Raw genomic sequence first — 26,941 nt, forward strand, 5'->3', positions numbered from 1 at the left:
GTAGAGGTGGGGAAGGAAGGTGGGACTGGCTGGGGTGGGGTGGAGGGATAGGGAGAAAATGCAGACAATTGTAACTAAATAAAAATAAAAATTAATTAAAAAATAAAAAGTAACACCTTTTGATTAAAAAAAAAAACAACAAAGGCTGTAAAAGAGACAGAGATGGACACTTAATACTCAAGGAAAGAATCCAACAAGAAGACCTAAATATTGTAAACATATATGCATCCAAAATAGGAGCACCCAAATATTTAAGGAAATTCTTGGAGGACTTCCAGATATAGGCAGCAACACAATTATAATAGGGGATTTTAACACCCCACTGTCAAAAATGTATAGATCTTCCAAACAAATAATCAACAAGTATATTGTAGAACTGAAGGATTCATTAGATAAAATGGACTTAACTGATATATGTGTGTGCATGTATGTGTGTGTGTGTGTATATATATATATATATATATATATATATATATATATATATATATATATAACATTTCATCCCAAATAAGGAAAATATATATTTTTTGTAATGCCCATTGCACATTTTCAAAGATAGAACAAATTATATGACAAAAAACAAGCCTCAACAAATTCAAGAAAATTGAAATAATGTCAAGTATTTTCTCAAACCACAAGGGCTTGAAACTAGAAACCAACCTCAAGAAAAGTATTCAAACTTATGGAGACTGAATAGCATGCAATGAATGGGTGAATAATGATATCAAGGAAGAAATCAAAAACAGTCTGGAAACAAATGAAAATGAACACATAATGTTATAAAATCTATGGGAAAGAGCAAAGGCAGTCTTGAGTGGGAAGTTCATGATAATACAGGCCTACCTAAACAAGAAACATTTCAAATAAACAACCTAACCATACATCTACAAGAATTGGAGGAACAACAACGAAGAAAGCCTAGAGGGAGTAGAAGGAAGGAAATAATGAAGATGAGATCAGAATTAAAGGACATAAAGAATAAAAGTACAATTCAATAAATCGATAAATCCAGGAGTGGTTCTTTGAAAAGATAAACAAATTGAAAAGCCTTTAACCAGATTCATTAAGAAAAAAGAGAGAGGACCGAAATAAATAAAATCAGGAATGAAAGAGGAGAAATTACAACTGATACAACAGAAATACAAAGGATTATAAGAAATTACTATGAACAACTACATGCCAAGAAATTTGAAAACCTAGGTGCAATGGACAAATTTCTAAAAAAATATAATTTTCCAAAACTGAACAAAGAGGAAGCAGAAAGCTTAAACTGACTGATAACAGCTGGTGAAATTGTAGCACTAAAAAAAAACAGAAAAAGAAACTCCCAGCACAAAAAAAGCCCTGGACTGGACTGGAGGCTGTCATAGGAGAATTTTCCAAAACATCTAAGTAAGACCTAACTCCTATCCTTCTCATACTACCCCAAAAATTTCAAGAACAGGGAAGACTCTCAAACTGTTTATATGAGGCCAGCATCATTCTAATCCCCACACAAGACAAAGACAAAATAAAGAAAGAAAAATACAGACCACTATCACCCATGAACCTGTATACTAAAATCCTCAATAAAGTACCGGCAAATCGCATCCAGCAATACATCAAAACAATCATACAACATGATCAAGTGGGTTTCATACCAGGGAGACAAGGATGTTACAATATTTTCAAATCAATAAATATAATACATTACATAAACAAAATGTCGGGGGGCTTTAACGCAGCCCCCCGGGTCCGCCACAGATGAAGAAAAAGACTACAAAGACATGATCTGCTTGGGGAGGAAAGGTGGCCGATCTCTCAAAGGAGAAGGGACTTGATCCTTTTTCTCCATGGGCTTTTATTAGGTTCATTCACATAGGAATACGGGTAAAGCTCATCAATCATTGTCAGCCAGTAAGGGTTAAACAATACATGATTTACAGAGAACTTTGAGGGCTTATTCTGAGTTACAGCCAATTAGTTAGAGGGCCATAAAACTTTAGGTGCCAGACTCATCTCAGGTCTGGACCCTTATCTCTTAAACTGAGGGTGCAAATGAAGTAGGTTTCACAGGAATGTATGTATTTTTGTTAGGCCTGATTCCCCAGGGAATCCACCCCTCCCAGCACAGGACTGCACTGCCCTCTGTTATTGCTTCAGGCTTAAGTCAGGCAAGGGAAGTAAGGCAGCCAAGAGATTAGGAGACTTCTTGCAGACAGAATGAGGACTCAGGCTATTTCAAAGTCGAGGGGTAAGGGTCCATCACCCCCTTTTTCCACAGCCCCCCGAGTCCCTCCCTGCAGGCCTCTTCTGTGACCAGAGCCTGTCTTAGGTTGATCCTCCCTTGAGGATTCTTACCCGTCATTGGCTAACTGGCCAAGCTCAGGGCCAAGCAGGGTGAAGTGGGCAGAAGTGGCACTTCTGCCAGGGAGATAAGCTTTGTCTCCTTAGTGGCTTATGGTCCCAACTCTGACTCAGCCTTAACCATGAGGGGTTACAGCCTCTGAAACCAGGCAGGGCGGTTCCCAACAACAAAAGACAAAAATCATATGATCATGTCAATAGATGCAGAAAAAGCATTTGATAAGGTAGAGCACCCCTTTATGATAAAATCACTCAGGAAAGTGGGATTAGAGGGAACTTTCTTCAGCAAAATACAGGCAATATATGAAAAACCTACAGCTAACATCATACTCAATGGGCAAAACTAAAAGTGTTCCCCTTGAGATGTGGAACAGGACAAGGGTGTCTGCTTTCACCACTTCTATTCAACATAGTATTGAAAATCCTAGCCAAACCAATCAGACAAGAAAAAAAGGAAAAAAAAAAAAAAAAGGCATCTGAATGGGAAAGCAGGAAGTAAAACTGACATTGTTTATTTTGGCAGTGTATGTGGAAAGCCCTATAGACTCCACCAAAAAACAAGTTGACCTAGTAAGTAAATTTGACAAAAGAGTAGGATACAAAGTAAATATTCAAAAATTGAAGGCATTTTTGTACACCCACAATGAAAAATCAGAAAGAGAAATTAGGAAAAATTTCCCATTACCATAACAACAAGACAAATAATATACCTAGGAATAAACTTAACCAAGGAGTTAAAAGATTTTACTATGAAAATGACACAATAGTGAAGGAAGAAATTTAGGGAGACACAAATAAATAGAAGCATATACCATGTTCATAGATTGGAATAATTAACATCATCAAAATGTCCATACTATGCAAAGCAATTTATAGGTTCACAATACCTATTAAAAAACCAATGACATATTTCACAGATACAGAACAAACATTTCAAAAATGTGTAAGGACCATAAATGACACTGAATGCCACATCAATTTTGAGAAAGAAGAACAAAGTAGTGTGGGGGGACTCTGCCCACAGGCACCCCCACCACCCCAGCTGTCACAGATGTAAATAAGTCTACCAAGATATGATCTGCTTGGGGAGGAAAGGTGGCCAATTTCTCAAAGGAGAAGAGCCAGGAGCCTGTTCCTTAATGGGCTTTCATTGGCTTTATTTGTATAGGAATGCAGGGCATATACATAAAGCTCATCAATAATTGTCAGGCAGTAATGATCAAACAATAGATAACATTCAAAGAACTATGAGGGATTACTTAGAGTCAGAGTCAGATAGCTAAAGGGCCATAAAACTTTGGGGAAACATTCATTTCATGTTTGGACCCTTATCATTTAAATTGAAGGAATTAGCAACATTGGTTTCATAGGATTGTATGCATTCTTTCTTAGACCTGATCGCCCCAGGGAACCTGCCCTTTCCAGCACAGGGCTGCACCACCTCCTGCATTGTTTCAGGCATAAGGCATTGTTCCAGGCTTAAGTCAGGCAGGGGAAGTAAGGCAGCCAAGAGATTAGGAGACTTCTGGAAGACAGAATGAGGACTCAGGCTATGTCAAAGATGAGAGTCTATAGTCCATCATCCCCTTTTTCTATAGCTCCCCAAGTCCTTGCCTGAGGGCCCCTTCATGACCATGCTTGTCTTAGGTCTTCCCTCCCTTGCAGAATCTTACCTGTCATTGGCTAATCAGTCATCCACCTGGGGCCAAGCAGTGTGAAGTAAAAGGGAGCAGTGGATGTGCCCCTACAAGGAAGATGAGCTTTGTGTCCTTAATGGCTTATGGTCCCAAGGTCTTTTAACTCAGCCTTAGCCATGAGGGGTCACAGCTTCGGAAACCAGGCAGGGAAGATCCCAGCAAGTAAGAGGGATCACCACACCTGACATTAAACTATATTACAATTCCATGGTAATCAAAACAGTCTGGTATTAGCATAAGAACAGACACATAGATCAATAGAACAGAATAGAGAGCCCAAAAATAAACCTATGTCTCTATGTCTCTATTAATATTTGACAAAGGGGGCAGAAGCATAAAATGGAGTAAAAGTAGCCTCTTCAATGAATGGTGTTGGGAGATCTGGACAGCTACATGCAAAAAAATGAAGTTCGACCACCAACTTATACCACACACAAAATAAACTCAAGATGGGTAAACGATTTAAATATAAGTCATGCAACCATAAAAATCCTAGATGAGAACATGGTCAGGAAAATCAGAGGCATTCCAAGCAACGATATTTTCACCCATATGTCCCCTAGAGCAAGGGACATAAAGGAAACAATAAACAAATAGGACTTTATCAAAAAAAAAAACAACAAAACCTTCTGCATGGCTAAGGAAAACATTAGCAAAATGAAAATGGAACAAACCACATGGGAAAATATATTTGCCAATGATACCTCAGACAAGGGTTTGATCTCCAAAATATATAAAGAACTCATACAACTCCACTCCAGGGAAGACAGACAACCCAATTAAAACATTGTCAAAGAACCTGAACAGACATTTCACCAAGGAGGATATATACAGGGCCCAGAGACATATGAAAGTATGTTCAGCATCCCTAGCTATCAGAGAGATGCAAATTAATTACACACTGAGATACCACTTCACATTGGTCAGAATGGCCATCATAAACAAATCAACAAACAGTAAGTGCTGGCAAGGTTGTGGAGAAAGTGGAAACCTAGTACCTTGTTGGTAGAATGAAGACTGGTGCAGCCACTGTGTAAAACAGTATGAAATTTCTTCAAAAAACTGAAACTAGAACTGCCTTTTGACCCAGCAATTCCACTGCTGGGATTATATCCTAAGAACCCTGAAACACTAATTCAAAAGAGCCTATGCACCCCAATGTCCATAGTAGCACAATTTATAGTAGCCAAGTTCTGGAAGCAGCCTAGGTACCCATCAGTAAATTATTCGATCAAAATCTGTGGTACATTTATAGAATGGAACACTAGGCAGCAGAAAGAAAGAAGGAGCTCCTATTTTTCGCAATGGCATGGATGGAACTGGAGAGCATTATGCTAAGTGATGTAAGCCAGGCAGTGGAAGACAAATACCATATGATCTCACCTGTAAGTGGAACCTAATCAACAAAACAAACAAGTAAGGAAAATAAAACCAGAGACATAGAAATGAATAACAAACTGACAGTAACCAGAGTGGAAGAGGAAGGGAAATAACCAGGGATAGAAGGGAAAGGGTCATCAAGGAACATGTATAAAAGAGCTGTGTACAGAGCAAAGAGAGGTAGGATTGAGGGTTGGAGATGGGAGTGGATGGGGCATGGGAAAGTGGCAGTGGGATAATGGAGGCAACTGTATTTAAACAACAATAAAAATATGATCTCACCTTTAACTGGAACATAATCAATAGAAGAAAAAAGCAAACAAAATATAACCAGAGACATTGAAGTTAAGAACATTCTAACAATAGCCAGGGGGGGAGTGGGGAGGGGACAGTGGGAAGAGGGGATTACAGGAACTACTATAAAGGACACATGGATGAAATCAAGGGGGAGGGTGGAGATGGGGGAGGGAGGTGGATTCAGCTGGGGTGGGGTGGAGGGATGGGGAGAAAAGGCATACAAGTGTAATTGAATAACAATAAAATTTTTAAAAAAATGATTAAAAAAGATTGAACTGACAATTGTGGAGACACTAATTAAGTTATAGTGGATTTTCTTTTCTTGTTTTTTAAAAAACTGTTTACTGAATATATTGGGGTGACATTGGTTAATAAAATTATATGAGGCAGGAATCCAAAACACTCTAATTTATTTATTAACAATATGGAGTTATTCTTACATATTTAAACTTCACTCACCTTCAAAGTACTCTCCATCTGAGGCAATACATGTATCCAGACATTTTTCAACTGCTCAAAAGAGTTTTTAAACTTGTCAATTTTAATGCCTTTTATTGTGTCTGTTGTTTTTTGTTTTCTCTATTCCATATGAGCAACACATTTCCGTTTGAGGACTTTTTTTTTTAATCTGGGGAAACAAAATAGGTCACTGGGGGAAAGACTGGATGAATAGGGCAAGTGGGTTATGCAGATTATGCTGTTTTTGGTCTATAACTTCTGAACACTCAGTATGGTGTGGGAAGATGTGCTTGTAAATCAAGCATCATGAAATGAATGAATGCATTAAAAGAGTCTTAAAAAAAATCACTGAAGCTGAACGCCACCTCTCACAACAATGCCAGCTGGTACACTGATACAGATCAAATCCTCGAACACTCACCTAGAAGGGGAAGCCTGTACTATAAGGGCCTGCCCTCCAGAAGATAATTTTGTTTATTTGGGCACCCCATCATATATGTTTTGGGTGTATAATTCCACAATACTTCATCTGTATATTGTATTGTGTGTTTATCACCAAAAATTGTCTCATTACATCACTGTTTATTCCCCTCTACACCCTCTTCTTCCTTACCCCACCTCCCTTTCTCTCTGGCAATCACCATAGCAGATTTTCAGCAGTGTGGTCTGTCACTACCTGTGTGTTCAGAGATCAACTGTAATTTTAGAAAAAAGAAAATATCAACAGTCAATGCACAAGTGGAAATAGGCTTAGTCTTATATTAAATCAAGTTATGTATATTAGTAAACTGAGATAACTTTTACACCAACCAGACAGGAAAAAAATTGAAAATGTGGACAATACTAGGTGTTGAAAAGAATTTGAAGAAACAGAAACTTTTATACACAAGTAGAAGGAAATTCCCTTGCTACAACCACTTTGAAAAATATGTTTGCTAATAAAGTTGAATACAAACACCATAACCTGGCAGCTCCACTTCTAGGTATACATATACTCTAGAGAAACTGTTTAGATACATCTGGTCTTATAAACTGATATTAAAAGTCTTGCTGTCATTTGAGTTTCATCCATTGTAATTCAAACTAGTTTTTAGTTCTCAGAGAAAGTTACAATTTTTAATTTTATTTTATGACACTCTATTATTTTAATGACTTTTTTCAGAATTGCTTTTAATTGATTAAGGTAAGCATTAAAAACCCCTGCATTTTAATCATATTTGTTTTGGTTTAATTATGTGCCATGTTATGTACTTGTCAGAATTGTTTAAATAATTCATGTGTAACTATTCTTCTAAACAAATTTATTTTCCTTCCACTTTCTCTATTCAAAGAGGAATTTTAACAGTGTAAATTTCTGGAAATTTATTATTATTTTCTTCTCATTTATTATTATTATGGAGTTTTCACAATTTTCGTAGATGTGTCAAAAGTTGTCATTGTAATCAAATCACCATGTAAAAACACTGATGAAAACTACCAGTTACATCAATTCCTCAGAATGAAAATTGATAGTAAATGCAATTCTAAGCAAGCTTGTTAACAGAATAAAAATATAATGTTGATGTACTTTTATTCAATAACCAGCATTAGTTCTCATTTCATAATATTTACCTTAGAGATCTAAGTCACAATATTTTTCTTGAGTGAGATTTCATTGTTAAACACACCGTAATGAGAAGTGTTGACATTTTATTGAAAACCACTCTATATTGCTAATCTGCTATGAATATTGCTATGGCAGTGGGAAAAAATCTGTCAAAATGTGTTGGGCTATGTTCTGTCTTGATGAGAAAGAATATCTTCACACAGTACAGGCTCTTATCTAATTACTGTCCTTGTGCAAAATAAAAAAAAAAAATGGGTTGTCTCTCACCTTTTGCCTTCTACTTACCCCTCCGGATGTCACCTTGAAGGAACATTAGTTGTTTCACATAGAAGCCTTTTTCTTTTTTATTTTAACTTTAATTTTTTTTTCTTTTTTTAAAAATTTTATTGTTATTCAATTACAGTTGTATGCCTTTTCTCCCCATCCTTCCACCCGACCCCAGCCGAACCCCCTCCCTCCCCCATCTCCACCATCCCCCTTGATTTTGTCCATGTGTCCTTTATAGGGAAAGGGGATTACAGGAACTACTATAGAAGCCTTTTTCATTCAAAGTTAACAGTAGCTATTGCGTGCTGTCTTGGTTACCTGTTCTCTTCCTTTATGTCTGTTCTCACAGGTGGTAGTTATGTTTTACTTTTTCAGTAGCTACATTCCATGATTGGCGGGTTCACTTTTGTTTGTTTATTTACTATTCTATGTCTATATATATCTAACTTTAACCATCACCTAGATGATATTAAGCTAATCATTTAAAATCCTAGTTTTCATTTCTTTATGAAAACTTGAGTGTTGAATAAGATAAACTATGAGATTTCAGACAGCTTATGCCATTAGCCAATTTTTAACAGTTTCCTAGTTCTATGTATGCTTTAAGAAGTTGAAAATTGAAGTAAATTATTAATTTGGCAAGCACAGGTAAATGACATGTTTTCAAATAGTTTTAAATATTTAACATTGTTAATAACTTTATTCTTTCACCTAGGCATTTGACAGTGTACAACGGGAGCCATTCATGTCCTTCAATTTTGTATTTGAGAAAACAATAAAAATCCACAAACTTCAACAGCTTCAATTTTTTTAAGTGAAACATCTAATTTGTTAAAAGACATAAAAAGTATTCTAAGTGTTCAAAGGTGGCGCTGTTGATCTGTGGAAATCATAATGGGTTCCATAAAAAAATGTTTGCAATGTGCTTGGCACAACAGGGAGACTATAAAACAGTCAAGAAAAAGCAAGGTGACATCTAAAGTAGAGAAAGTAGCATTGTCAAAGCCAGTGAAAACTGGTTTAGGTACTAAGTAGTAGGTCAGTTATAATGGCTGGACATGCAAGAATCAAAAGATAAGGATGCTAATAAGGGAGGAAGTTCCTTTCATCTGGGTAATGATATTGTTGAGATTAAAATCAGCCTCTTAAAAAAATTAAATAAATAAAATAAAATAAAATCAGCATCTTAAAGTGAAAGAAGAAGGAGGGTTTCCATATTTCACACCAATTCCACTCTCCCCATGACTACTGATATACCACTTTATTGGGCATACCTCCCCTAAAGTCCTACTGAGTACAATAAGTTCTGCCTTTCAGTTATGTGTGGGTGCAAAAACAAAAGGAGGAGTGAGTATTTGAGTAGCACTGGTTAGTACAGTCAATGTTGCCAAATTTAATACTTTATCTATTAAATAAACAATTGTTGGGCTTTATGTAAGTGCCCTGAAGGAGTTATAAATATTAAAAATTAGAACACAAACAAAAACTGCCACAAGAAAACAACAGCCAAGAAGTTCACAGAGACCTGGAAGAAACAACTTTGTGAACATGATGGTAATGCATTCAGTAAGTGTTCTCCCTGACATGATGTGTACATGAGTATTGTAACCACTAGGAGTCTAAATCAATTAAGATATTTAATACATTTTAAAATCTCATTTTTGATGTAGTCTCTAATAATGTCCTTACAATATGAAATTTCATACTAGTAATAGCCAAGATATGGAAGAAACTTATATGTCCATCAATAGCTGAAAAGATAGGGGGTTCCAAAAGGCTGCAGAATACCTGGACGCCCCATCCACATGCTCCTAGCCCTGGACCAGTCTTACAGCTAACCCACAGAACAATCAACTCAAAAATCTAGCTGAGTGTGAGTGAGAGCATGTGTGAGTGAGCATGTGCGCATATGAGTGCGTGAGTGTGTGTGTGTGTGTGTGTGTGTGAGTGCCTCTCTGCCTGTGAGAGAACTTTGGGGTGTGCAGCCCCAGCTGTCCTGGTGGAGCCACTGACACCACTGCTGCCCAGCCTTGTGCTTCTGGCTGCTGCATATTTGGAGCAGGAGTCATTTTGTGGACTTTATAATATCCCCCATAGGAAGAAGCCACTGGAGCACCTGCTACTTGATACCTGGTGTTGTCTCTGTACCTTCCACCATGGGCAAGATAAGCGCCCTGCCACCACCAGGAGTCAAGGTCCAGGGAGTGCAGCACTGGCTGGAGAGGGGGCTGTTTTCTCCTTGGCCCGAGGTACCACTGGAACAGCAAAAGAGACAGGGTCTGACTGAGGACACTGTGGATTGGCCAAGGAGCCAGGAGTTCAGGGGGCAGAGAGAAGTATCTAGGGTGGCACTGGCTGCAGAGATCATGGCAGGAGAACAAGACTGAGACTCACTAGAGGGAGCAGCACAAGCACCCTGCCACCATCCAGTGTTATAGTTGTGCTGCTGAACTCTTCCCTTCCTTCCCACAACCTATCAGGATGATATGAGACTAGAAAGAAGACAATGGATACAATAGATATAATTCATTGATTTGGGAGAGAGGAGGAGAGGTGTCTGTGTGAGAGCAAAGTGTCAATTGGTGGTCTTCCGTACATACTCCAGCCAAGGATTCAGCCCACACTTAGAAGCCCTCTCAAGGCAGAGGTGGTCATGGTATGGGTTAAGCCCCTTCGTCAGCCAGACAGGGGAATGTTCCCACCGCAAAATGGACCAAAAAACAAAAACCAAAAAACAAACAAAAACAGGATGCAAATGCAAGAGGATAGTTCACATAACTCACACAAGGAACATTCTTAGAGCATCGAGACCAAGTAGTCTACACCATGCGTGCTCTCTGCTCTAGGGAGAGACAAAAACCACTGGACACATCCCATGATCTTTTTTTTGGGGGGGGGGAGCAAAATAAACGTTGTGTTTGCACCTGTCCACCTTGGGCACCGGCGAAGGGAAAGTGGTGAGGACTGGAGTGGTATGAGGAGAGTCTGGAGTGGTAGGCACTGGGGGGAGTCTTGGGGAGTGTCTTGGGGAGTGGCTGTGGGATTTTCAGGGCCTGTATATACCTGGGCTCCACAGAAAACATTTTTCTTGAGAAGAACTAGCTTCTCCCAGGAGAAAGTCAATTACCTTACCCTATGGGATACACTTACTCCACCCTCTGGAAATCTCACCACAACCTCAAATCCTGTTCATACCACACAGCAACTTTTTTTCATTCTTTTCTCAGTTTTGCTGTCTTGTTGTTCTGTTTTTTTGGAGGTTTTTTTCTTTTTCTTTTCTCATCTTTCTTCTCTCCCATCCTGCATCTTAACACTTGCTGAGAAGACAGCAACATAAACAGACTTGGGGTTCATTAAAGATGGGTGGTAGATCATAGCCAATCCATACACTATTCTGGGAAAGAGACTGGTGCTTCCCCCTCACAGGAGAGCCACAGAAACACCCTTCTGAATGTGGCAGACCCAAAATATGCACCCCCTGAAGATTACAGAGAATAATCTCAAACAGATTCAGACTAGTGGCTTGGGGGATGGGGATCACACCCAACATCATCCCTGAAGTAAAAATAGTCTCTTCAGTAAATGGTGCTGGGAGAACTGGACTGATACAGGCAAAAAAAAAAAAAAAAAAAAAAAGGAAAAAGAAAAAGAAAAAATAGAAAAGAATGAAAGAAAAGAAACTAGTCCACCAACTTAGACCATATACCAGAATAAAGTCAAGAGAGCGAGAGAGAGAGAGAGAGAGAGAGAGAGAGAGGGAGAGAGAAAGGTATGGAAAAAATGGCAATGAATAAGTGCCTATCAATAATAACTTTCAGTGTAAATGGATTAAATGCTTAAATCAAAAGACATAAGGAATGAGAAAACACGACCTGCTTATCTACAAGAGACCTACCTCAGAACAAAAGATTCACATGGGTTTGAAAGTGACAGGATAGAAAAACATATTCCAAACAGACAGGCATGAAGAGAGCTGTGGTGGCAATAGTTATATCAGACAAAATAGACTTCAAAACAAAAGTCATAAAAAGGGTCAAAGAAGGTCACTGCATAAAACTTAAAGGAATACTCCAACAGGAGGATATAACCCTTGTAAACATATATACAACCAAGATAGGAGCACCTAAATATATAAAGGAAACCTTGGAGGACTTCAAGATATTGACAACAACACAGTCATCATAGGACATTTTAAGACCACACTGTCAATAATGGATAGATCTTCCCAACAAAGAATAAACAAGGATACTGTGGCACTGAACAACACTCTAGATCAAATGGACTTAACTGCTATATTCAGAATCTTTCATCCCAAAGAAGCAAAGTATACATAATTTTCAAATGCACATGGAACATTTTCAAAGACATACCACATGATAGGAAACAAAATAAGCCTCAAGAAAGTCAAGAAAATTGAAATCATATCAAGCATCTACTTGGATCATAAAGGACTAAAACTGGAAACAAACCTCAAGAAAAAAAAATTAAAAAACATTCAAATACATGGAGACTGTATAACATGTTGTTAAATAATGAATGAGTCAACAATAAGATCAAGGAAGAAATCAAAAGATGTATTGAAACAAATGAAAATGAACACAAAACAACCCCAAATCTATGGGACACAGATAAGACAGTACTGAGAGGGAAGTTCATAGTAATACAAGTCTACCTAAAAGAGATAGAAAAATCTCAAGTAAACAACCTAACACTACATCTAAAAGAACTAGAGGAACAAAATCAAACAATGCTCAGAGCAAGTAGAGGGAAGGAAATAATTGAGATCAGAGCAGAATTAAGTGACATAGTGATTAAAAGAGCAATTCAAAGGATCAATAAATCCAGGAGCTGGTTTTTTGAAAAGATAAACAGAACTGACAAAACCAGATTCATCTAGCAAAAAACAGAGAGGAACCGAGTAAATAAAATAAGAAGTGAAAGAGGAGAAGTTACAACTGATAACACAGAAATACAAAGGATTGTAAGAAATTACTATGAACAACTATATGCCAAGAAATTGGACAACATAGGTGAAATGGATAAATTTGTAGAAAAATACAATCTTCTAAAACTTAACCAAGAAGGAGCAGAAAGCCTGAATAGACCAGTAACAACTAATGAAATTGAAGCAGTAATTAAAATACTTAAGGCACACAAAAGCCCTGGACAAGATGGTTTCACAGGTGAATTTTACCAAACATTTAAGGAAAAATTAACTCTTATCCTTCTCAAACTCTTCCAAAAAAAATCAAGAAAAATGGAGACTCCAAAAATGTTTTTACAAGGCTGGTATCATCCTAATTCTAAAACCAGGTAAAGACACAACAAAGAAAGAAAAATACAGGCCAATGTTGCTGATGAATATAAATGCTAAAATACTGAACAAAATATTAGCAATTTGAATTCATAAATGCATTAAAGAGATCATACATTACGATCAAGTGGGGTTTATCCCAGGGATGCAAGTTTGGTACAATACACACGAATCAATAAATGTAATAAATCACATAAATGATATGAAATAGAAAAATCACACAATCATATGAATACATGCTGAAAAAGCACTTCAGAAAATCCAGCAACCATTTATGATAAAAAAAAAAAAAACCCTCAGCAAAGAGGGAATTAGGGAGCATACCTCAACATAATAAAAGCCATATATGAGAAACCTACTGCCAACATCATAATCAGTGGACAAAAAATAAAAGTGCTTCCTTTAACATCAAGAAGAATACATTGGTGTCTACTTTCACCACTCTTATTCTACATAGTACTGGAGGTCCTAGCCACAGCAATAAGACAAGAATAAATAAAAGATATCCAAATTGGAAAGGAGGAAATAAAACTGTCATTATTTTCAGATGACATGATAGTTTACATAGAAAACTATATAGGCTCCACCAAAAAACTAATAGACTGAATAAGTGAATTCAGCAAACTAGCAGTATACAAAGTCAGTATTCAGAAATCAATGCATTTTTCCACACCAAAAATGAACTATCAGAAAAAGAATCTGAGAAAAAAAAAATCCCACTTACTGTAGTAACAACAAAAAAATAATGTTTGTAGGAATAAATTTAACCAAGGAGTTAGAAGACCTGTACTTGGAAAACTATAGAACACTGAATAAAGAAACTGAGGAAGATACAAATACATGGAAGCATATACCAAGTTCATAAATTGGAATAATTAACATCATTAAAATGTCCACACTAACCAAGGTAATCTATAGATCCAAAGCAATTCCTATGAAAATACCAATGACATATTTCACAGATATAGAACAAATACTTCAAAAGTTATATGTAGGTTGAGAACCAAGATGGTGGCATAGGTAGACACACTGCCCCTCCTCACAAAACCAGAACTGACAGAAAATCGAACAGCAAGGAAGTCCAACACCAAGGAAATAAAAAATAAACATTCATCCAGACCGGTAAGAGGAGCGGAGTCGGGCAGCTGGGGCAGAGAGGACTCATGTTGTCCTGGCGGGACCTAGACTGGTGGAGTGTGGGACAAACGGGGCAGGCAGTCTGACCACTAGCAGACCCTGCGGCCCCACATTTGACCACAGATAAACCAAGAGGGCCGGACTCAGAGTGGCAGAGAACAGGGCAGGAAGAGCAGCCGGTAGCACCCCACGGCCCCACATTCGCGCACAGATAAACTGGACAAACAGCAGGGAGTGAAGCAGACCATGCAACCCAGGCAAACCTCTGATTGAAAAAGCCCATGGGGGTTGGGGCAGCAGCAGGAGAGACTCCCAGCCTCACAGGAGAGACCCACAGGGGCCTAGGGCGTGCACAAGCCCACCCACTTGGAAACCAGCAGCAGAGGGGCCCAGTTTGATAGTGGGTAGTGGAGTGAAAGATTGAAATCCAGTGGAGAGTGGAGCGGGCGCCATTGATTCCTCTGGGCCCCTCCCCCACGTACAGCATCACAGCGCAGCAACCAGCGTTACCCCGCCCCGGGAACACCTAAGGTTCCACCCCTTTAAGTAACAGACGTGCCAAGGCAAAAAAAAAAAAAAAAAGGCCCAAATGACAGAACATTTCAAAGCTCCAGAAAAAATACAACTAAGCAACGAAGAGGTAGCCAACCTATCGGATGCACAGTTCAAAACACGGGTTATCAAGATGCTCACAGAATTGGTTGAATTTGTTTGAAAAGTAGATGAAAAAATGAAGGCTATGCTAAGAGAGACAAAGAAAAATGTACAGGGAACCAATAGTGAGGCGAAGGAAACTGGGACTCAAATAAACGGTGTGTACCAGAAAGAAGAAAGAAACATCCAACTAGAAAAGAATGAAAAAACAAGAATTCGGAAAAATGAGGAGTGGCTTAGGAACCTCCAGGACATCTTGAAAAGTTCCAACATCCGAATTATAGGGGTGACAGAAGGAGAAAAGGAAAAACAAAAAAATGAAAACTTATTTGAACAAATAATGAAGGAGAACTTCCCCAGTGTGGCAAAGGAAATAGACTTCCAGGAAGTCCAGGAAGATCAGAGAGTCCCAAAGAAGCTGGACCCAAGGAGGAACACACCAAGGCACATCATAATTACATTACCCAAGATGAAACAAAAGGAGAGAATCTTAGAAGCAGCAAGAGGAAAGAACACAGTTACTTACAAAGCAGTTCCCATCAGACTGTCAGCTGATTTCTCCAAAGAGACCTTACAGGCAAGAAGGGGCTGGAAAGAAGTATTCCAAGTCATCAAAGGCAAGGACCTACATCCAAGATTACTCTATCCAGCAAAGCTATCATTTAGAATGGAAGGGCAGATAAAGTGCTTCTCAGATAAGGTCAAATTAAAGAAGTTCATCATCACCAAGCCCTTATTATATGAAATGTTAAAGGGGGTTACCTAAGAAAAAGAAGATCAAAAATAGGAACAGTAAAGGGTATAAGCTCCTTCTTTCTCTCTGCTGCGTAAAATTCCATTGTGTAAATATACCATAGTTTTTGGATCCACTCGTTTGCTGATGGGCACTTCGGTTGCTTCCAGTATTTGGCTATTGTAAATTGTGCTGCTATGAACATTGGGGTGCACAGATTCTTTTGGATTGGTGTTTCAGTGTTCTTAGGGTATAATCCCAGCAGTGGAATTACTGGGTCAAAGGGCAGTTCCATTTTTAGTTTTCTGAGAAAATTCCATATTGTTTTCCACAGTGGCCTCACCAGTCTGCATTCCCACCAACAGTGCACGAGGGTTCCCTTTGCAACAGCATGGATGAAACTGGAGAGCATTATGCTAAGTGAAATAAGCCAGGAAGTGAGGGACAAATACCATATGATCTCACCTTTAACTGGAACATAAGCAATAGAAGGAAAAAGCAAACAAAATATAACCAGAGACATTGAAGTTAAGAACAATGTAACAATAGCAAGGGCGGGGGTGGGGGGGTGGGGGCGGGGATAGTGGGTAGAGGGGATTACAGGAACTACTATAAAGGACACATGAACAAATCCAAGGGGGAGGGTGGAGAGGGGGGAGGGAAGTGGGTTCACCTGGGGTGGAGTGAAGGGATGGGGGAAACGGCATACAACTGTAATTAAATAACAATAAATAAATTAAAAAAAAAAAAGAAAATAGTAACCTCTTCCCCTTAGCACACCTCAAGGTGAAAAAAAAAAAAAATAGGAACAGTAAAAATGACAGCAAACTCGCAGTTATTAACGATCACACATAAAACAAAAACAAGAGCAAACTAGGCAAACAACTAGAACAGGAACAGAACCATAGAGATGGAGATCACATGGAGGGTTATCAATAGGGGAGTGGGAGGGGGAGAGAGGGGGGAAAGGTACAGAGAATAAGTAGCATAGATGATAGGTGGAAAATAGACAGGGGGAGGGTAAGAATAGTGTAGGAAATGTAGAAGCCAAAGAACTTATAAGTATGACCCATGGACATGAACTATGGGGGGGGGAATGTGGGAGCGAGGGGGTGGGCAGGATGGAGTGGAGTGAGGGGGGGGGATGGGACAACCGTAATAGCAGAATCAATAAATATATTTTTTTAAATGAGGGAAAAATAAAATTAAAAAAACTAAAATAAAATAGCTACACAAAAGTTCAAAAAAAAAAAGTTATATGTAACCAAAAAAGACCCTGAATAGCTACAGAAATCTTGAGAAAGAAGAACAAAGTAGGAGGTATCACAATACCTGATATCCAACTATACTATAAAACCACTGTAATCAAAAAAGTCTGGTACTGGCATAATGGACACATAGATTAATGGATCCATGTGTCATTCATCTATGTGTCCATCTGGCAATGGACACATAGATTAATGAAACAGTATAGAGACCACAAAAAATAAATAAATTTCTCTATGGTCAGTTAATATTTGACATAGAAGTCACAAGCCAACAATGGAGTAAAAATAGTCTCTTCAATAAATGGTATTGGGAGAACTGGACTGGTACATGCAAAAAACTGAAGCTAGTCCACCAAATTACACCATACATCAGAAGAAACTCAAAATGGATAAAAGACAAATATAAGTCATGACACCATAAAAATCCTAGTGAAAAACATCAGCAGTGAAATTACAGATGTCCCATGTATCAATATTTTTGCTGATATATCTCCTAGGGCAAGGGAAATAAAGGAGAAAAACAAATGGGACTACTTCAAGTTAGAAGGGAATTGACCTTATGGGAGAACATACTTGCCAATGATACATTGGACAAGAGTTTAATCTCCAAAATACATAAGCAACTCATATCAGTCAACACCAGAAAGACAAACAATCCAATTAAAAAATGGGCAAAGGACCTGAATAGACACTAACCCAAGGACATCTGTGTGTCCATACAGATGTCCCATAGACATAAGAAAAATGCTCAATATTGCTAGCCAATAGAAAGATTCAATTTAAAACCATAATAAGATATCACCTCACACCTCTCAGAATGGCTATCTATTAATAAATCAATAAAGAACTAATGCTGGAGAAGATGTGCAGAAAAGGGAAACCTAGTGCATTGTTGATGGGAATGCAAACTGGCAAAGCCACTGTGAAACCAGTTTGGAATTTCCTCAAAAGTTAAACATGAAACTGTCTTTTGACCCAGCAATTCCACAGTTAGGAATATACTCTAAGAAGTCCAAAACACCAATTTAAATTAACTTATGCACCCCTATGTTCATAACAGCATCATTTACAAAGCCAAGTGTTGGAAACAGCCTGAGTGCCCAACAGTACATGAATAGATTGAAAACTGTGGTACATTATCACAATGAAACACTACAAATTAGAAAAAAGAAGATAGAATTCCTACCCTTTGCAACAGCATAGATGGAACTGAAGACTATTATGCTAAGTGAAATAAGCTAGTTGGTGAAAGATAAATACCATATGATCTCACTTATATGAAGAATCTAATGAACAAAATAAACCAACGAGCAAAATAGAACCAGGTACATGGAAACAGGGAAGAAACTGATAGCTGCCAGAGGAAAGGGGGTAAAGGGGGACTGGTGGAAAGAAGGAGAATAGATTAGTCAAAGAACATGTATGAATGACCCATGGACATGGACAACAGTGTGGGGACAGACTATGGGAGAGGAGGGTGGGCTGGGTGGAGGATGCCAATGGGGAAAAAATTGGGACAACTGTAATAGAACAAACAAGAACAAAAATAGATGAAAGGATAAACAAGATATATAAAGTATTTCATTGTATATTGAAATCTTGTCATTTGTGACAACATGGATTAACCTAGAGGGTGTTATGTCAAATGAAATAAGTCAGAGAGGGAAAGATACATACTGTATGATCTCATATGTAGAATCTATGAGACAAAAATAAATGAAAAAACAAAACAAAACAGACCCATAGTTATAGAGAATAAGCTAATGGTTGCCAAATGAGAGAGATAAAAAATTGGAATTATAAAAATATTAAATTAAAAAATATGTTAAATTTCACTTTATAAAACTCTGGGGAAAATAATGTTTAGCTCAGAAGCGGCAATTACTTAAAGTGAATGCATAAAAATGTAATTATTTTAAAAGTTGTTAAAATAATCACAATTATTTTTAACACAGAAGTGATGTTTTGTTCATTTTTAGAGCAGTCTTTTTAGGCAAAATTGACATTTTGACCTTATTTCACTGGGATGATTTAAGAAAACTTTGCATGATTTCCATTTAAGCATTTCTCTGTTCATCTGTTCCTCAAATATTATTGAGTATCCACTATCTATATACAATGCACCATTTTTCATAGTAAACAAAGTAAAACAAATGTATATACAATGTATATTTTAAGAATATTTTAACAAATATAAAATATTAAGTGAACTTTTAATTTTCTTGTTTATTTGAATAATTCTAAGGAAACATTTCAAAGCTATTATAATTATTGATATGTTTTGCATAAAATGATATAAAATTACATGGGATGATTACTTTGTCCTGCTTCTCTGCACAAATACAGACAATCTCATTGTTTCCTTAGGATCAAATGTAATAGTAATAATCACGGAAGTACCAATGTGCTGAGTATTATGTGCCAGCAAATGTTCTAAGTACTTTATCATATTTAGACTCAAATTCTCTTTGAAGTAGTTTCTATTATTGTCAGTATTTTACAGATAAAGAAAGGAAAGTTACAAGTGTTTGGTTTGCTTGTCTAACATAATACAGCTAGTGGGTGGTTAAGTTGTGCTCCAGTTGTAACCATTCGAATCACAGGCAGCACTTGAGACTATGTAGCACTAGCTCTCAAAAATATTTGCAGAACACCTTTTGTTTACAACATGTCTCAGGGAAAGAGGAACTTATTAAATTCCTAATATGTGGTCAGATCTGTGCTAAGCCTGTCACAAAAACTCAGAACAGACCTTCAGTGAATGCTCTCCAAGAGTAGTGCACTAAATTCTGATTGCTCTAGGTCTACTTGCTTAGACTCTTCAAACAAAGGTCAGTTCCAAAATCTTCTGTTTTCATTTTCTGTGTCTATTAGCTTACTAGGCAGAATGAAGTAAAAACCCACAAATGTCATGGAGGTGGGTTTTTTTTTTTTTTTTGGCCTTAGCTTGTGTTTTTTAATTTTTTAAATAAACATGTAGCTTTATAATTTTTTATCTTGAACTTGTCATAATACAACTGTTGAACTAGATCTCTCTCTCTCTCTCTCTCTCTCTCTCTCTCTCTCTCTCTCTCTTTCCCTCTCTCTTGACTGAAGGTTACTTTCCTGGAAGAGAGACAAATAAGAGTCATTATAATTAAACTCAACTAAATTGTGGTCTATGAAACATGTAATCTTCTATGTTGTTCTCTTCCCTAACAAAATACTACTCAAAATGCAAGTGTGTCTGTAACCTCAGAGGTTAATAATTTTTTTCCTTTGATTGTTTGCTGTGGTTGCTTTCATTCAAGTAATGAAAACAGAACAAAGCTGCCTGTGTTCAAACAGCAGTCTTTACAGATATTGTCTGAATCTAATTGGATTTTAATGAAATGGTATTTCTTTTGTGATAAGTACATAAAAAAATAGGTTTCTAATTAACATAAAAAGGTATAAGCTATAGATACCAAGTATCATGAGGTAATAATTCTTTAATGTTATTTTCTTTAAAAAAAAAAGTAGTAACAACTTGGTAAGGAAAGTGAATAAATTAACTGGACAATGATTAGCATCTTGGTCTTTTCATTCTAGAGGTTGTGCAAGACTGACAATATGTAACTCTTTTTATAGTCAGAACATCATCAAGTAGTTCTGTTTTGAAAGACTTTCCAAAGGTTTGCTTTTTTAATCTTTGTTATTCAATTTTGACAATGTTTGTATAAGATTGCAAATAAACTGAGTTCAAATTACATTGTGATAATCATTTCAAATATTGTAAAGTATGCATATTGAACTCTGACACTAAGCCAGCAAAACTAATTTGTAACAGAATAGTGTTTCTAAAGTGTATCTTATTTTTAAATATAAAATATTACCCATTTGACTCAGAAAACAAATAGATTCTCAAGGGAAAATGTGAGGAGGAAATGATATTCTAGAAGATGCAGAAGTAAATAAGTAAAAAGATTTTTTACTTGTATAGTTTCAAAGTGATATAAAAAGCCCTGGAAAGAAAAACAATGAACAAATCATGGCAAATTAAGTTTAATCTGCCCTGTAGATATTTCTGGCTAGGATAGATTGTCCTGTTTCTGTTAGTTATTAATTATGTCGTCATTACCTACTGGTGACCTGTGTTAGTGAGCAATGGATCTAGTCACCTCCTAATTAACAAAATGATCACACTGCTTTATTTAATAATTGATTATGGATTTTTCTTTTTAATATTTACTTCTGCTTATTTCATTTAACTACATTTTATAGACAATTTGAAAAGTATACTCTAATTTTGTTAATCATTAGTGCCTACTGAAACATAAAAGTGGTTTTCATAGCAAGGAACATATAGAAACTAGAAAGTTCCTCCCTGTAAGTAAAAGAAAGAATGTGCCTCCTATTCTACAACCTCAAACACATGGCAGTCCAATAACCTCTTCCTTGGTTTAACAATTCTTCCTATTCTGTGTTTAAAAATTTTAAGAAAACTGAATATGTAAATCAAAACTTAGTCGTGAGCCTCTATAAGGCTGACTCAAATTTTCCTTAAAGAGGACTTCCAAATTTCTGCATCCACTAAAACGTTTTTTTTTAATTTTTCACTCATTTTCTGTATAGGTGAAATCAGCACAATTACTCTAAAAGATTCTCAAATTTGAAAGAATAATAAAATGTTACAGAGACACGATTCACTTTCAAACAATGCAAACCACAGAAGTTCAAAGAGCCCTATCACTTGGTATTTCAACTAAGCATTTATTTGAAAACACATAGATATTTGTTTTACTTTTCTCTCTCATCTTATTACAAATATTTAACATGTATAAACATGCCCATGTTCTATAAAATATTTTATTTTCTTTTTAGTTATGTATATGCACAAATTTATAGATATAAATATAGAGAGGGGTAATTTACATGAGTAAAATGCAGAACTCTTAAGTGTACCACTTGAAAAATTTTAACACATTTCTATACTAATATAACCACTTACCACATGGAGATATAGAATATTTTCTGCAACATCAAAGGCTCCGATTGCCTACTCCCAATCAATAACCCCATGGGTAACAAGTATTCTTACCACTATTATCATGAATTAGATTTGTCTTACATTGAACTTCCTGTAAATGACCTAATACACTCTTTTGTGTCTGGCTTCTCTTATTCAGCATATGTCTCTGAGATTCATGCATCAATAATTCATTGTTTCTCATTGCTATGTATAATCCCACTCTATAAATATACATTCTTTAATTTACACACACTGTTTGATAGTCATTAGGTTGTCCAAGTTTTCCTGGTCATGAATGAATTGCCTTGAACATTCTTGTACAAGTCTACTGGTAGACAGAAGCACTCACTTCTATGGGCATTGAATTTTTTAGTGCAGAGTCATAGAGAATCTTCAAGGGCCAACAAAGAAGAGAAAAAAAGGAAGAAGAAGAAAAGGAGGTAGAGCAGAACTAAGAATAAGAGAAGAAAGAAGAGGAGGAGAAAGAATAGAACAGACAGAAGCATCAAAGAAACATGAGCTAAGATAATCAGCACTTTCACTTGTGGACTAAGACCAAGGCACATTCTTGGAGATGATGCCAAAACACAACATGCCTCATTTAATTTAACCCTCAAGAAGTGTCTTTAAATGGTGACGACAAGCCTAAATCATTGGCAAAAAGAAATACTCTCTGAAAAAATTATTAACAATTTACTTCCAGCCAAGATAGAGGCATAGGTAGACACACTTTGCCTCCTTGCAAAACCAAAAGAAGGACAAAAATAAATTTACAAACTAAAAACAACCAGAACTGCCAGAAAATTGAACTGTATGGAAGTCCGACAATGAAGGAGTTAAAGAAACATTCACCCACTGGTAGGAGGGCAGAGATGGGCAGCTGGGATGGAGAGGACTTGAGACAAGGCAGAGCTAGAGGACAGGGCTAGAAAGAAGTATTCAAAGTCATGAAAGGCAAGGACCACATCCAACATTACTCTATCCAACAAAGCTTTCCTTTAGAATGGAAGGGCACATAAAATGCCTCCCAGATAAGGTCAAGTTAAAGGAGTTCATCATCACCCAGCCCTTATTATATGAAATGTTAAGGGAACTTATCTAAGAAAAAGAAGATAAAATATTAACAGTAAAACAAGCACAAAATCAGTTATTAACAACCACACCCAAAACACAAACAAAAACAAAAACAAACTACGCAAACAACTAGTACAGGAACAGACTCACAGAAATGGAGATCACATGGAGGTTATTGGTGGGGAGGGTGGGGAATGGTGGAAAAGGTACAGGAAATAAGAAGCATAAATAGTAGCTACAAAAAAGGGGGAGGTAAAGAATAGAATAGGGAATAAAGAACCCAAAGAACTTATATGTATGAACCATGGACAAGAACTAAGGGAGGGGATGCTGGTGGGAGGTGGTTGTAGGATAGAGGGGTATAAAGGGGGGGGGGAATGGGACAACTGTAATAGCATAATCAATAAAATATATTTAAAAATTCCTAACCAAGGAGGTAAAAGACCTGTACTCAGAAAACTACACAACACTGAAGAAAGAAATTAAGGAAGATACAAACAAATGGAAGCATGTACCATGTTCATGGATTGGAAGAAATAACATCATCAAAATGGCCATACTACCCAAAGCAATTTATAGATTCAATGCAATCCCTATTAGAGTACCCATGACATATTTCACAGATATAGAACAAACATTGCAGAAATTCATATGGAACCATAAACGACCTTGAATAGCTGCAGCAATTTTGAGAAAGAAGAACAAAGCAGGAGGGATCACAATACCTGATATCAAACTGTATTACAAGGCCACTGTAATCAAAACAGCCTGGTACTGGCATAAAAACAGGCACATAGACCAATGGAACAGAATAGAGAGCCCAGAAATAAACTCAAGTCTATGCGATCAATTAATATTTGACAAAGGAGGCAGGAGCATAAAATGGAGCAAAAACAGCCTCTTCAACAGATGGTGTTGGGAGATCTGGACAGCTACGTGCAAAAAAATGAAACTCGATCACCAACTTACGCCATACACGAAAATAAACTCAAGATGGATAAAAGACTTAAATATAAGCCGTAACACCATAAAAGTCCTAGAGGAAAACATTGGCAGGAAAATCTCAGACATTCCACGCAGCAACATCCTCACAGACACATGCCCTAAAGCAAAGGACATAAAGGAAAGAATAAACAAATGGGACCTCATCAAAATAAAAAGCTTCTGCATGGCTAAAGAAAACAGCACCAAATTACAAAGAGAACCAACAGTATGGGAAAACGTATTTGCCAATGATACCTCAGACAAGGGCCTGATCTCCAAAATATATAAAGAACTCACAGGACTCCACTCCAGGAAGACAAACAACCCAATTAAAAAATGGGCAAAGGACTTGAACAGACACTTCTCCAAGGAAGACATACAGAGGGCCCAGAGACATATGAAAAAATGCTCAGCATCACTAGCCATCAGAGAGATGCAAATTAAAACCACAATGAGGTATTATCTCACACCAGTCAGAATGGCCAACATAAACAAATCCACAAACAAATGTTGGACAGGATGTGGAGAAAAGGGAACCCTCGTGCACTGTTGGTGGGAATGCAGACTGGTGAGGCCACTGTGGAAAACAATATGGAATTTCCTCAGAAAACTGAAAATGGAACTGCCCTTTGACCCAGTAATTCCACTGCTGGGATTATACCCTAAGAACACTGAAACACCAATCCAAAAGAATCTGTGCACCCCAATGTTCATAGCAGCACAATTTACAATAGCCAAGTACTGGAAGCAACCGAAGTGCCCATCAGCAAACGAATGGATCCAAAAACTATGGTATATTTACACAATGGAATTCTATGCAGCAGAGAGAAAGAAGGAGCTTATACCCTTTGCAACAGCATGGATGGAACTGGAGAGCATTATGCTAAGTGAAATAAGCCAGGAAGTGAGGGACAAATACCATATGATCTCACCTTTAACTGGAGCATAAGCAATAGAAGAAAAAAACAAACAAAATATAACCAGAGACATTTAAGTTAAGAACAATCTAACAATAGCCAGGGCTGGGTGGGGGGTGGGGGCGGGGACAGTGGGTAGAGGGGATTACAGGAACTACTATAAAGGACACATGGACAAAACCAATGGGGAGGGTGGAGAGGGGGGAGGGAGGTGGGTTCACCTGCAGTGGGGTGGAGGGATGGGGAGAAAAGGCATACAACTGTAATTCAATAACAATACAAAAATAAAATAAAATTAAAATAAAAAAATAAAAATAAAAAAATAGAAAAATAAAAAAATTTTTTTTAACAATTTTAATCTCAGTACCAATCCTACAAGGAAATTAGTCACCAGAAGTAAGGATCAGGAAAAAGGAAAACTGTAAATATAGCTTCCTGGTGAATGTGTATATTGCAGTCACTAGATGCAGAAGATGTAAATAACTATACATGAACTGTTTAAAGTGTGGAGACTAATAAGTATACTACAACCTTTTATTTTTTTAAAATTGACATCTCAAAAGAGATTTATACATAGTATATGAAAATTCATTGCTGGTTGGTTGGAATGAAAAATGGCTCCGCCACTCTGACCACAGTTTGACAGTGTCTTAGAGCTAAATGTACACTTGTCCTGTGATCTTGCCATGCTACTCCTCAGTCTTTACCCCCGAGAAATGAAAACTTGTATTCATAGAAAATCCCATGCACAAATGTGCCCAGCAGCTTCATAAAAAACACTCAAAACTGGAAACAACAAAGATATATATCAGCTGATACATGGATAAAAAAATGAGTGTATATCCATCCAATGGAATACTACTTAGAAATATTAGTATTTTATTATTAGAAATATTAGTATTATCAAATATTTGATATTTGATAATTCAACATGAGTGAAACTGAATAGCATTATGATAAATGAAAGAAGTTTCTCCCAAAAAGCTACACACTGAATGAATCCATGAAATAATTTCTTGTGAAAACCTAGAAAAGACAAAGTTATAGGGACACACAACAGATCAGTGTTGCCTGGGTCTGGGTTTTGGGAGAAGGTATTCACTACAAAGGATCATGAGGAAACTTTTTGTGGTGATTATGTAAATATTCTATATATTAATTGTGGTTATATGAGTGTATGCATTTGTCAAAACTCATAAAACCAAATACCTAACAAGAGTAAATTTTGTTGTTTATAAATAATGCCTTAATTAGCCTTACATAAAAAATAAAAGAAACCTAAAAGGCAAAACTTTCTTATGAGTTATGAGAATAAAGTTAAGTTAGGATGCTAGTTTTAATCATTTTTTCAAATGTAATTTTATAGATTTTAATATTAATGGATTAAAAAGGGAAAAGTATAGTCTTCATATAAGGTATAATCAAATAATTTGTTAAAAGTCAACATGCATTAATCATATAATACTTTATCAAAGAAGAAACAAAAGGAAACTTCCTTAACCAGATAAAAGTGTATTATAAAAATAAATAAATTCAATCATGTGCAAATATGATGCAAATGTTGAAACATTTGAAGCATTCCTTTTAAATTTATTTAAAAAAATAAAAAACAAACAATCACTTCTATTTAACATTGAAATGTAAGTCTTGGACAGCAGAGTGAGCAATGAAAATAAATAATATATAAAGATTAAAATGTTTGAAAAAAGTCTTTATTATATGTCATATTATCATCTAGAAAAATAAGCACACATAATATACAGATGATCATAATTAATAAAGAAGATAATGTGTGATCCAAGCATAAGATTTATTACA

This window comes from Desmodus rotundus, chromosome 5 (assembly GCF_022682495.2).
Source record: "Desmodus rotundus isolate HL8 chromosome 5, HLdesRot8A.1, whole genome shotgun sequence".
NCBI classification, from domain to species: Eukaryota; Metazoa; Chordata; class Mammalia; order Chiroptera; family Phyllostomidae; genus Desmodus; species Desmodus rotundus.